The 13,820-nt window shown below is 44.5% G+C and overlaps 1 long non-coding RNA gene across 3 annotated transcripts in view; it reads right to left on the reverse strand.

Moving 5' to 3' along the window:
* Window positions 1-352: 352 nt before the first annotated feature.
* LOC120386455 overlaps window positions 353-13,820 on the reverse strand; it is a 33,202-nt gene continuing 19,734 nt past the window's right edge. Inside the window, exons 6-9 of one of the 3 annotated variants that reach the window (XR_005589720.1) lie at window positions 13,433-13,549; window positions 12,977-13,074; window positions 7,030-7,074; window positions 353-1,264 (exon numbers count right to left, since the gene is read on the reverse strand). This is a non-coding gene — a long non-coding RNA (uncharacterized LOC120386455). The remainder of the gene's footprint in view (window positions 1,265-7,029; window positions 7,075-12,976; window positions 13,075-13,432; window positions 13,550-13,820) is intronic. The other 2 variants (XR_005589723.1, XR_005589719.1) reach the window with 2 other exon arrangements.

A 13,820-nucleotide genomic window follows, 5' to 3' on the forward strand; every position in this document is an offset into this window, starting at 1 on the left:
GGTATAAGTAGACATTGGATTGATCAATAGGATTTGTATTTGTCTAGGGGAAGACTTTAAACTTTAAAGATTTTTCTCAGAAAAAGTTCTTATGTAATTTTGGAAAATCCCAGAGACCAGGCTGCCTGCCCTAAGTGAATAAATTTCTGTTCTGACTTCTTAGAAGAAATGACCTTGTCTAGACTGAATTGTAAATCTTGAATAAATGACTGAAGAGCTGAAGGCCTGAATTATGATTCCTGCTCACTGCAGGCTCCACTTAGTTTTGTGGCTTCAGCCATGCCACTTTAACATGGGATATCAGATATCATGTTAATGATAGCTAAGTATGGATTGGAGATCTTCAAGGAAAGCTTATGTTTTTCAGGAATGGAACTAACATTGATTATTCAATGGTCAATACCCTGCTCTGATTCAATGATGCTCCACCAGGATGGCAAAGGGTCCTTTCTATTGATGAACACTAAAACTGAGGCCCTGAAACTTCTAGTCACTAATGAACCTGAGATATTTATTTGAAAGAATAGGACTGTGAACCTTGAAGTCATGCTTGCATTTTAATTAGGTAATTATATTCTTCTCACCTAAATTTCACCAGTTGCCAGGCAGGAAGAAATGTATGAAAAGCAATAAGAGGTCCTCCAATTTTATTGGTTTTGCTTCCTATGTGTGGAAAAAATCTTCACTCAGGATTGGCACCGCTGAATGTATATTTTTCCTTCATGCTTAAGGCTAATTTTTAATGGGGTTTCTCAGAGACACTTTTTGTAGTAATATCCATATTTCCAACAAACATTGAAGGCAACAATAAACATATCTCCATAAACAAAATATGCATGTGAATGTTTTTCATGAGCATACAATATTTATTATAAAATCTCAAAGGTATTGAAAGGAAAAGAAAAACAGGGTCAGAATAGAAGGCTGCTTTGCACTAATTACAGAATACAATTTAGAGCAGTTTCAGCAGGAGGGCATATGTTATAAAATCTGTAGGAAGATGTGAAATTATAGGTTTGCCTTCAAGCGCTACTCCCTGTGTGTCTTTCACTGTGCTTCATATTTCCGGAGTCAGAGAATTCTTGAAAGCAATGTCCATTGGTCCATGCAAGCACCATTGCTCTTCTCATGCATCCAATTATGCATCCAACCAAGGAGATAAAGGGTGGAGCAGACCAATTGCGTTTCCAGTTCCTTTTCATCACTGTGTGGCCTTTGTTGGAGCCTCCAGTGTCCAGAACTTCATCTTCATTTACTCTTCTATCTGTAAATACATATTTTTAGAACTTTATCCAGTAGCTTAAACCAAGTTTTATAGTTAATGCTGGGGAATTCCACCCTCCCTTCCCTTCACCCCCCGCCTATCTCCTAGAATCTAGGCTTCAAAATCTGTGCTTCTCAGTCAGTGATGGTTATCGCAGCTGCCTGTACTGCCTTGGGGAAATCGCATTGTGGCAAGGTGCAGTATTTGAAGCTCTTTGCTCAGCTGCACCCGTGAAGTGCAGGAACTCCACCTTAAGAAGCTTTAATGGAGAAGACTTTGAAGTTGCAATCGGACCCAGGCTGGGGGCCCACTCCATACTTCAGCCTGACTCAGCATAGAGTGCCCCTCCTGGTGCACGGTCTCATTTAGGAGAGAGGGAAACTACCGCCCCCCCCTCCCCCGAGAACCTCTGTAGGGTCTTGTTAGGAGGACAGGGAATGTTCTCATAAACCCAAAAGCAAATCCTCTAAATACACTTCAAGGAAGTTGGATACAACCCTGCCTAAGTTGAGCAAGTCTTTCCACTCAGCCCAGGAGGACTTAGAACATCCTAAGTCTTAGGATCATGACAAGAAAGTCCATAAATCCAGGGCTTTGTCAGCACCAGACCACACTCCAGTGGCAACAATGCCTCTGGCACCAACCAACCCTAAACTTCGAGAACAAAAGGCGACCATTGAGAGCCTCCACCATCAACGATACTGGCTCTGCCTCACCTGACTATGACACAAACAGTAACTGCTCCAGCCTCTTCAGTTTGGACTGACAGGATGTCTGACACTTAAGGGAGAGCAAAGTCTTATGCTCCACCTGAGGACATTATTGTTTGCCCAGATCACCAGTCTTGATCACCATCAAGTCCTTTGCTTATGAGACAGGTCCTGAGTCCACCCACAAGATGCAACTTAGAATAGGAGAGAGACTCCTCCCATATCATCTAGCCTTAGCTTCCCTCCAGTGGAACTCTCAGTACTGTCAGTGGATCCAGAATTGGCATTTATTTTCTCAGGAGACTCTGAAGCACCTGATGAACTGACTTCTCCTCTTTTGAAGCATGCCTTCCCAGGTGGGACCCGGACCAACCTGCATCCTATTACCTGCCTCAAAACCATTGGTACCCCATGCTATGGGGACCTCCATAATCACCCTGTGACCCACCTTACTGGCCAAACTGGGGATTGTGGGACCTGTACCACATTGTAGAGTTGACACAGTCTGTGATGCTTTGTACCTAGAGGGAACAGCCTATACCCCCATATTCATCCTTGTAAAATGATTGTGTGGTATTCAATGTAAAGTTTGTCTTGGGTGTCTTCGGAAGGCTCATGATATACCGAGCATTGTTGTTAGTGATGTTATAGGTTATAATTTCAAGTATATAGTTATGAGGCTGAAAATGTATCCTCATGGCTTAAAGCAAGCCCAGGCAAAAACTCTCCAGAAGCAGGGGGCAGTTCACACCTCATCAGGGTATGGATGGGACAAACCCAGCCCAGCCTCACAGCAACAAAGGACACTGGCCTAGGCAGCAACAAAAGAGTCTGTTAGACTCTCGAGGGAGTCACCCCCCTTCCTTTGGTCAGTTTGGAACTGCGATGAGGTAATGCTCACTTGATTCTGAAGGGGAGGAGGTAAAGCCAAGAGGGAAGAAAGGACATCTCTTCCACCTACATCTACAGACACCACACCAAACAACTGAAGAGCTGATCAAAGGGGAGAGCCTGGCTGAAGTGCAACCAGCCAGCCTGTGGTGAGAAGCATCTAAGGCCTTGGCTACACTTGCAAGTTACAGCACAATAAAGCAGCCCCAGGTGCCCTAGCTCACTCCCCGTCCACACTAGCAAGGCACGTACAGCGCTGTCTCTCCATAGCTACAGTGCTGCTGGTACTCCACCTCGGCGAGTGGAATAACGTTTGCTGCGCCCCCACTGGAGTGCCGCAGCTCCAGTATGAACGAGGTGTTGCGTTACTGCGCTGTGATCAGTCTCCGGAAACGTCCCATAACCCCTCTAAGTCAAGTGGCCACTCTTGTCATTGTTGTGAAATCAGCTGCACGAATGCAGAAATGCCCTTTCAAAGCTTCGTTTCGGAGAAGCCAGCTGCTGATCAGCTCCGAGGAAAAAGCAAACATTTACTGTTTGCTTTGAGTGAGTGAGAGAGAGGCAGGCGGGGAAGGGGGTCTGAACTTACAAGACAGCATGCTGACACACTCTCAGCACCCCAAAAACTCACTCACTCTCTTCCCACATACACACAACACAGTCCCTGTCACACTCCATCCCACCCCCATTTGAAAGGCACGTTGCAGTCACTTGCATGCTGGGATAGATTCCCATAATGAACCACTCCCAATGCCACAAATGTGGCCATGCCAGTGTGCTTGAACCTGTCAGTGTGGACAGACTGCAGAACTTTCCCTATTGTGCTCTACGAAGTTAAGATCAGCTTAGAATGCGTTTTACTTTTATTTCATTTGACCAAATCTGACTTAGATTTTGATTTATAATCACTTAAAATCTATCTTTATAGTTAATAAATATTTGTTTATTCTACCTGAAGCAGTGCGTTTGGTTTGAAGCGTGTCAGAGACTCTCCTTGGGATAACAAGCCTGGTACATGTTAAATTGATGCACTCATATAAGTTTGCAGCATCCAGCAGGCATAACTGGACACTGCAAGATGGAGGTTCCTAGGGTTGTGTCTGGGATCGGAGGTATTGGCTAGTGTCATTTGGTTGCAAGTAGCTGGGAGCAGCTTACATGCCAGAGGCTGTGCGTGAACATTCTAGGAGAGGGGGTTCTCACAGCAGAACAGGGTAAGGCTGGCTCCCACAGTCAAGGATTAGAGTGACCTAGCAGATCACCGGTCCCAATAACACTAGATGGGAACATCACACAGATCACTAGTGGGTCACTCCACCCTTCCTCTCCAAGTGGACAGCCAGAGCTTCCTCCTGACCCCATGGAAGAGGAAGAGTATGAGCTGGAACTGTCAATTTCATCAGTACTGGTGAGACTGTTTTTGTCAATCTCCGAATTAAGCAATCACTACAATATCTCTACCTCCCCCTCTCCATCTTGACCATAAGCAGTTCCAGGAACTATTATGAAAGGTTGCAGAGGAGCTACAGATCTCACTTTATGGAAGTTCAGATTCCTTAGCACAAACTCCTGGACATGCTCCATTCATCTGGCTCCAGCTTGATAGTGCTTCCTGTTAATAATGCCATTCTGGAACCAGCTAGAACTGTCTAGCATTCTCCTGCCATTTGTGTCCCTACCCCTGAAGTGAGGTGGGAACGGATATTTTGTCACACACAAGGGGATGGAATTTCTGTTTTCTCATCCTGCTCCTTTATTCTTTGGTTGTCCAGATTGCCTTTGAGAGATCTGGACAGCAACACCATATATCCACTCCGGTTGATAAAGAAAATGGTAAATGGTTTCAGCTCCAGCACTCCCCCTGTAACTAAAGCCCCAAGCCCTGATGCACCCTCCCCCGGCTGAAACTGGGAGTGAATCTGTGGGGAGCCCCAGTGCCCTCTGTGCGGAGCCCCAGTGCCCTCTGTGCTCCAGCGCTCTGTCCCGGTCTAAAGCCCTGAGCCCTGGTGCTCCCCCAGAGCAGAAGCCCTGAGCCGTCCTCCTGGAGCTCTGGTGCCCCAAAGGTCAGAAGCCCCAACCTCCCTCTCCTGCCCAGAGCCCTGACACCCCCCCCCCCCAAACACCTTGTGGCTGCAGCCCCAACTCTCCTGTGGCTGAAGTCTGTAACATCTTGTTCAGAGTTACGAACAACCTCCATTCCTGAGGTGTCCTGAACTCTGAGATTCTCCTGTAGCTCTATCACATGAATCTGCTAATGCCCTGGTAGGACCAGGAAGGCCTCCTCATAGCATCAGATTCACCTGAACCTGAGCTCGGCCCACAGGTACCGTTAGGCCATAAATTAGAGTGGAAGAAGTCCAACCTGAACAAAAACAACAATTACGACAGCTGATGGAAGCCTTCCCCTCAGTATTTTCAGTGCTGCCAAGATGCATCCACCTGGCTTACCATCACATAGATCGTGAACTGGGAAAAAAGGTCTGAGAGTCTATGACCTCTGCCACAAAAGACGTGGGAGACAGTCCGCCTAGAACTATAGGCCCCGTTAGATTTAGGGGTGGTTGAGGAATCCCCTAGTGAGTAGGGGAGCCCCGTCGTGTTTTTACTGAAGCCTGACAGGTTAACCTGATTCTGCATTGATTTCCAGAGAGCAAATGTACTATAGAAATTTGTTGCATGAGTAGATGAGTTGCTAGACAGGTATGGGGCTGCCAGGTATTTATCCACTCTTGACCTTATGAAATGTTATTGGCAGATACCTTTCACAACTGAAGAATAAGAGAAGACAGCATTCAATATACGGTTTGGTCTCTACCAATTTAAGACTATGGCCTTCGGCATTCACGGAGCCATGGCCACATTCCAGTGCCTCGTGGACTATGTATTTCAACTGCATGGATGGTACATCACAGAATATATTGACAATATTGTCATTTATAGTTATGACTGGAACAATCACCTAAGACACCTCACCGCAAAACTGAAATTCCTCAGAGGCAGGACTAACTGCCAACCTGGCCAACTGCAAACTGGCCAGCCAAGAGGTGACTTACCTCAGCAAAAAAGTGTGGGGGTGGACATCTGAAGTCGCTAATTGGTAATATACAAGATGTGGAGCAATGCCACATACCAACCACAAAAAAGCCAGTGTGCCACATCCTGGGCCTCACTGGGTACTACAGGCACTATGTATTGAGTTTCACCATCATCGCGACCCCTTGATAAAGGACATGAGCCCTAAGAATATTCAGTGATCTGAAGCCTGTGACATGGCATTTAAGACTGAAAGAACAGCTAAATTGGTAACCAGTGCTCTCACATCTGGACTTCTCAAGATGATTCACATTGCAGACAGATGTGGGTCTTGGTGCAATACTTTCACAGGACATTGATGGAGAACACTCCATCCTGTACATCAGCAGCCAAATCATGAAGAGAGCGCATCCTGGGTCATAGAGAGAGAGAGGGGGGGGGTGGCAGTAGGGCACATGAACATGCAATAGAAGGGGGCATTGGACCTGGAGAGAGCTAATCCCCGGAGCAGCCAGGAAGAGGCATCTCAGTGGTGAGTGAACCCAGTGTCAGGTGTGAACTCTAGAATGTTTTTGTTCTGAGGCTGTGCAAAGCATTCTTACTAATAGTAGAAAGGATTCCACTAGAAAATGTAACTTAAAGTGGAAGCGTTTATCTGGGCACATCAAAAATGTATATTCTCAGAGAATGTGTGTATTCCCCTTATTCTGGACTACCTTTTTCCACTTAAAAGAGTGGGTCTTTCCATTAACTCTTTATGGGTACACTGGCACCAGTCCGTGAGTACCACCTTTACATGGTTAATCAGTTTTTGCTCACCCACTAATTAGCAGATTCTGAAGGAGTTTAATCAGAACCTACTCTTCAGTGAGACTTAAACCTCTTTCAAGCCTCTCTTCAAGCTATTAGCTATATGTTCCATGTGTCTCCTATCCATAAATATTGCATTCCTTGTAGCCATTGCCTCAGACAGGATAGGTGAGCTCAGAACACTGATGGTGGGATTCGATTTACCACATATTCCATAGGATGTGAATGCAATGAGATTTTGTCTAAGATCATCCCCAAAGTAGTTTGAGTTTCAGACTGAACCAGTCTATTCTTACTTGCGTTTTTTTTCTGAAAACACACCTCTGAAGAAGAGAGGAGACTTCATTCCCTCAGTGTGCAATGAGCCTGCAATGGACAAAACAAATCAGAAAATCTCTCAGATTGCAGACTGGAAAGAGTTTGAGGTCAAGCTATATCCTCTCAGAGGATCTCTAAATGAACCTCTGCCTGTATCTTACTGTACTATAAGCTGTTTAATATTCCTTCTCCTTGTGGGATGAGAGCTAATTCTACGAGAGCACAAGCAATGTCAATGGCATTTCTTCAAGAAGTACCTCTACTTGACTTTTGCAAAGCAGCTACATGGAGTTCCATCCACACATTTGGGAGACAATATCTATGTGTTAGTACGGGACTCTTCCACTGATGCATCCTTTGAGAAGGCAGTCCTTAAAATGGCCATGCTGCCTGCATCCTCTCACCCTCCTCCTATTTGACTACTGCTTATCACCCACAGGGATGCACTCAAAGAAGTGAAAGTTACTTACCTTATAGTAACTGGAGGTTCTTTGAGATGTGTGGTCCCGATCTGTATTCCACTGCCCACCCTCCTTCCTCTCTGCTTTGGATTGTTCCAGGATTTTTGTTAGAGAAGGGACTGGAGAGGCAGTCAGACCACTCTGCCCTTTATATCCTCAGTTGGAGGCACAAGGAGAGCAAGGATGCATGTGTGGACCAACGGATGCTGGTTTCAAGAATTCTTTGGCTCTGCATGTGTATCCACAGGAGAGTACAGACAGGGATCACACATCTCAAAGAACTCCAGTTACTGTAAGGTAAATAACTTTCTCACACCAGTTGCCATGTACTTCAGTAGCCTGTCTCAGACAATGAAACATCTGGCACTAGCCAGAGGAAAGTGCAAGAAACCCCCCTGAGAACAATTATGGAATAACTTGCTGTAACAGGCTAGCAATATTTGTATCATACACCTACCTTGTTGTCAGAGGCTGATACTGCTGCTGAAGTGCTACATGGATTTTGCTGACTCATTGATGCAGGATTCATATTCCTACCCAGCTATGGGAGAGGCAAAAGCTAATAATCAAAGCAGAGAGTGCCAAAAGGTAAGAGCTGGGACAGACCGTTCTGAGGGAAGGAACCACAGGAACAGCCAAGCCTTAGGAGAAGGCTTAGGCTAGGGTAAAGCAACCACAGGGGCAGGAAGCTCGAGGAGAAGACCTTGGCTGGGTTTTGTCTTGTATTGTTTGGATTTACCCTAAGATAGGTGAGCTCTTTAATTTTATGGAATGTGTATATTTGTTTGGAGTGGACAGGGAGCCCCACACATTTATACCTGCCCTGAAGGAAAGTTCCTTCTTAACCCTTGTCAATTAATCATTTGTTTATGCCCCGAAACATGAGACTTTAAATCTGTAAATTGTTTCCAGAAAGCCATCGCCTCACTGCAGAATGGTCTGGACTAGATCCCTTGTTTGTTGACACAGCACATGGCTGAAGTGTTGTCTGTGACCACTTGAACTACTCATCCCTGAATGCAGGAGAGGATTGGAATTGCTATCAGCTCCAGAACACTGATATGTAGTCTCATCTCCCAGATGTTCCAGTGGCCACAGACCCTGAGGCCTTGACAGTGAGTGCCCAATGATGGGAGGAAAATGAAACAATGATTGCCAAGGGAACTGGAGGGGTGAATAGCTTTCCCCTGAAAATTATGTCCAATTTTACCAGTGGAGAGAAAGAAACACTTCTCTGGGCAATGTTAGCAATGGGGACATGTCCATGTTTGGCATATAGAATCTTGGCAACCAATGGTGGAGATGTTTCACTATCAGTCATGCAAATGGAGTCACATAAAGCCATTAAACTCATTAGCCCTAAGAAGAATATCACTGGTTGACATGAGTGCTTCTTCAGGGTCCTGTAGCTGTGCACATCTGGTGATACCTGTCCCCTGGCAGGAATGCCTTTCCATACATTCAATCCAGGACTGCCTCAATTAAAGTAATTTGTTTGGCATGAGTAGTGTGAGGAGGTTAATGAGCCAGCTCCTGAACACAAGTCTTTTGCATAGCTGCTGTGACAGCTACCTGGGATGATTCAATTGCAGCCAGTCATTGAGATAAGAGTAGACATGAAAACCTTGTCTTTGAAGATCAGCAACCACAGCTCAGAGCCACTTTGTGAAAACTCAGGGTGAGGAAGGGAGTAGTCTTTTCCAGTGGTAAGCCTCAGATATTGCATTCTGTTACTACCATGACAATATGCCACACCAGTTTGATCACCAATGCTGCGCCAGCCACCTGACCTTTCAACAGGAATAGCCATGGTAGCCGTGGCACAAAAATGAGCATTGTACCATTGAGCGGCTACATAGCAACATCAAAGAGAGAGAATGAGAAACCTTCTCTGTTTATTTTCATAATGTATAACATCTGCAAATATGGTGAAAAGAAATTTACAGTATTTTTGGACCCTAAAAGCTCCCATGTTTTTCTATTAGTGCCACAGAAACATTAAGACTGAGGGATAAACATAAACTGAACATAAAAGCTATGAAATTCAAAAAGTTTGTTTCTTAGTTTATGTAGTGCATTAATGCAAAAGTTAATGAAAAATCAGATTTTCATTACTTATGTTTTTGATGCTTCAAAAAAAGTGTGAATCTATTTTTTTCCTACATTTTGGCCATACTTTTCTTCATAAAGAGGCATCTAGTACAATTATGCTGTTTGTGTGTTAATGTGAGTTGGTCTGTGCAAAAATAAAAAGGAACACTATATCAGTGCTGGTATTATCAGGGCAATATCCCACATTCCCAGTCATGTTTGGTTCTGTAAAGACAGTGCTGTCTATCCAACATAGATTTACTAACTAGTGTGACACTCAGTATGTCATGGGCAGACGGTCTAGAGACTCGCTAAATATTTACTTTCTCTGTCATTTATCTTATGTATAGTTCAATTCCTATGATAGTTCAACTCCTCCTAAGAGTCCAACTCTTCCAAGAATAGACCAAGGAGGGGAGCAAGTTTCAAAGTCCTGCCAATAGTCTTCAATCCTTTGACTTCCTCTGTGGACTACTTGACAGGAGGTCTCTCAGGTAACTAGTTCTCAAACCAATTAAGGCTTTGAGGGTTAAAACCAACATGTTAAATTCTACACAAATGTACTGGCAACCAGGGCAGATCCCAGAGCATTATATGATATGCTTTCTGCCTAGTTAATAGCTTAATGTTGTACCCTAATGTTTTTTCCCTTGACACCAACAAAGGGTTCTTGTAAAAGAGTCTAAAACTACATAACAAAACACTGCTAAGTTATTTGTGGCTACTTTGGACCCCCGGCATAAAATGTTACTTTAAAGGCACATTAGTCCCTCCCCATTCTTAGATCCTTTACCTCTCACTGGCCTAAGCACATATCTTAGACCTAGATTCTGCTACAACTCACAGAAAGCAGCACAGCTTGATATCTATTTAAGGTATTTAGAGTGCCAATCAGCACAGTATCTAGGCACTAAACTAAGAGTGGCATAAGAATATAAAAAGTAAGCTGACAGATGCTTCACTGCTGTATTCATCTGTGGATTTTGTGAGACACTACAAGAAGGAATTGTGATGAGGTCTAAAGATGTTCTGGTGTGTAAGAATTTACAGGGTTCTGGCCTATCACATAACTGATCTGTGCAGGGTTATAAAAGGAAACGGGAAACTGGTGCAAAGGAATCTGCTACAGGGAATGCATATATCCTCTCTCATCCCTACAAGCTGAAGCTGAAAGGCCTTGGACAGTTATTACCCAATAGATTGAGCTAACATGTCCTGGTTTTTAGTTAATTTTTGGAAATAAAAAGTCCTGAAGAAAGGGATGCAAACAGCTTAGTAATTACGACTTTATTTCTGTGTCTCTGGCTGGTGAGTCTGCACACTGTGTTAAAGCTTACCTGTAACGTGGAAGCAGCACACAAATAATAAAAGTAACAAATTGACTTGGCCAGCAATTGTCCCCTTACCAAATCTGATTGGTGCAGATATGCGCCTTCCAGCAAACTCTGTTACTCTAAACCATTTGTTCTCTTTCCACTGCAGCATTATCTAGCCTGGTCTGAAGATGGCCAGTTAGCTACCTAATCCCCAGCTCACCTCTTCCAAGGTAGCTGATTTGTTCTAGTGAATGGCTTTCTGAGATTCCTCTAAATCTCAGTTGTTCCCTCTGATGACACCAGCTGGCTGGCATCTTCCATTACCTTCCTGACTATAGCTATCTTCCAGTTTTGGCCCTCAAAAAGTCATACAGGTTCTTCTTTGAGTGATTGCACATGTCCATTTTACTGTATATGTGTGCACACCCCACGCACAGTTGTCAGATTTTTCCCTCTGCTGCCTCATTCTGCTGTGTAATGGTATAAAGGGTGGAGCCAACCATTGCTTTGCCAATTCCTTCTTACTGCCTGTGACAGTTGTTGGAGTATGTGTTCTTGCCATTGGACACCCTTCACTACTTCTTGTATATAGTATCCATTTTCTATTTAGAGTAGTTTATACATTTTTAGATAGTTCTGAGGTAGAGATAGTGTCAAGTTTTAGTTCTTAAGTGTTCGGGCATGACTCGGTCACTTGGCTTCAAGTTCTGTCACCCCTGTAATAAGCTGATTGCTAGTGAATGACCTGCACCCTATCTGTCTTAACTGCTTTGGAGAAATGCATGTTAGTAACAGGTGTCATATTTATAGGGGTTTTAAGCTTCAGTCCAAAAACGGTAGAGCAGTGTGATAGGGTGTTCAACCTAGAAGGGGATAATGAGGCTGAAGAGAGGCCACAGCTGAGGGGAATTAGTTGGCCTAAGTAACCCTTGAATAATGATGGAACCAAGCTGAGAAGGAACAGGTAGGGCTAGTATAAACCTGGGAAGCTGGCCGCAGAATGGACTGCAGTGAGCTTGGTTATCCCCACTCTCTGGACAGTAGAGAGGGAAAGAAAGGGTGTAGGAAAAGGCAACAAGGTTTGAGATGGTGCAGAACTTGGCTGCTAAACTGTATAAGGCAGGGAGTGACATCATCTGTTCTTCACTCCCCACATAAGAAGACTCCTGGAAACACTTGAGGAACAAAGACTGAACTCGGGGAAGTGCTGGACCCAGGCTAAGGGGATTTCTAGCCTGTGTATGAAAGACCTGGGGATTCCAAGCTGTAAAGCAAGTGCAGCTTGTCCCTCAAGAATCTGAAGCCTGCTTGTATCATCAGCCAGGGTGAGAATTTGCTAATTCATATCATTTCTCCTATCCTTAGTTTGCATTTTTATTTATTTACTAGGTAATCTACTTTGATCTATTTATCACTTATAATCATTTAAAATCTATCCCTGTAGTTAATAAACTTGTTTTTGCTTTATCTAAACCAGGTGAGTTTGAAGTGAAGTGTGTGGGGAATCTTAGTTCACAGGGACTGTTGCATATTCCTCTCCACATGGGGAGGAGTGGGGTGAGGACACTCCTATGAGCTTACGCTTTACAGTTCCCTGTGCAATGTAAGATGGTATAATTTTGGGTTTATGCTCTAGATGGGTGCTGTGCCTGGGGAGCTGAGAGTTAACTTGATTGTTGGGTCATGCTGTAGCTAGTCAGAGAGCCTTCATGTAACTGCAGCTGGTTGTGTCCCTACCTGTGTGAATGCTGGTGGAAGTGTAAGACTAAGAGTGGGTCTACAGCTTGTCACAGCAGCACAGTACGAGAGGGAGCCCAGGAGAGTGGGTCAGAGGTTTCAGTGGTACCCTAGTTCCAGGTGACACCTTGGGCGGATGGGGGGGGGGGAAACCTGTCATCGATGGTATCAGAGTACTTCTGACCCACCTAATGATTACACAGCCCATCAAGACTTGTTGAGGAGGATGGCCACAGCTCTGGATATCCAGCCAGAAGAGGTCCAAGAAAAGTCACAGATTAGTGGGTCTTAAACACAGTGGAAATGGAATATATCCGTTAGTTTGTTTCTGGTCCTCCTTCTCACCTATTTTCCCATCCCTCTTCAGGAACTACTCTCATGAGGTCATTCTACTGCAGGAGGTGCAATCTCTCCTTCACATGGGGGCCATAGAGGAAGTTCTCCTATTAGTCAAAGGAAAGGTTTTATTCACACTATTTCCTAATCATTAAAGCAAAAGGGGGTTTCAGAAACCTATTTTAGATCTAAGGGAGCTCAACAAATTCCTGAAAAAAAATAATTCCAGATGGTAACTGTAGTTTCCATTATTCCTTCCCTGGACCCAGGGGATCAGTATGCTGCCCTAGACTTAGAAGACACATGGCAATTCATCAGAGCCACAGAAAATTCCTCAGGTTTGTGGTAAACTGATCCCGCTACCAATTCGCAGTGCTACCCTTTGGCGTATCAGCAGCTCCTCGTGTATTCACAAAATGCATAGCAGCATTCCTGTGAAGGTCAGGAGTTCACGTGTTCCCTTACCTAGCTGACTAGTTGGTGAGATGCCGGTCCAGATCTCAGGTGCTGTCCAGCACCTTATCCAGTCCACTTTCAATGTGCTAGGGCAATTAATCAACATGGAGAAATAGGTCCTGACACCTGAACAGAGAATAGAATACATTGGTGCAGCCCTGATCTCTATGAAGGCCAAGGTCTTCCTTCTACAGCTGCAAAGAGTCCTGTGGCACCTTATAGACTGACAGATGTATTGGATCAGAATAAGAATCAGGCTTGCATATTTATACCTGCCTCTGGAAATTTCCACTACTTGCATCCGACGAAGTGGGTATTCACCCACGCAAGCTCATGCTCCAATACGTTTGTTAGTCTATAAGATGCCACGGGACTCTTTGCTGCTTTTACAGATCCA

This window comes from Mauremys reevesii, linkage group 1, assembly GCF_016161935.1.
Source record: "Mauremys reevesii isolate NIE-2019 linkage group 1, ASM1616193v1, whole genome shotgun sequence".
NCBI classification, from domain to species: Eukaryota; Metazoa; Chordata; order Testudines; family Geoemydidae; genus Mauremys; species Mauremys reevesii.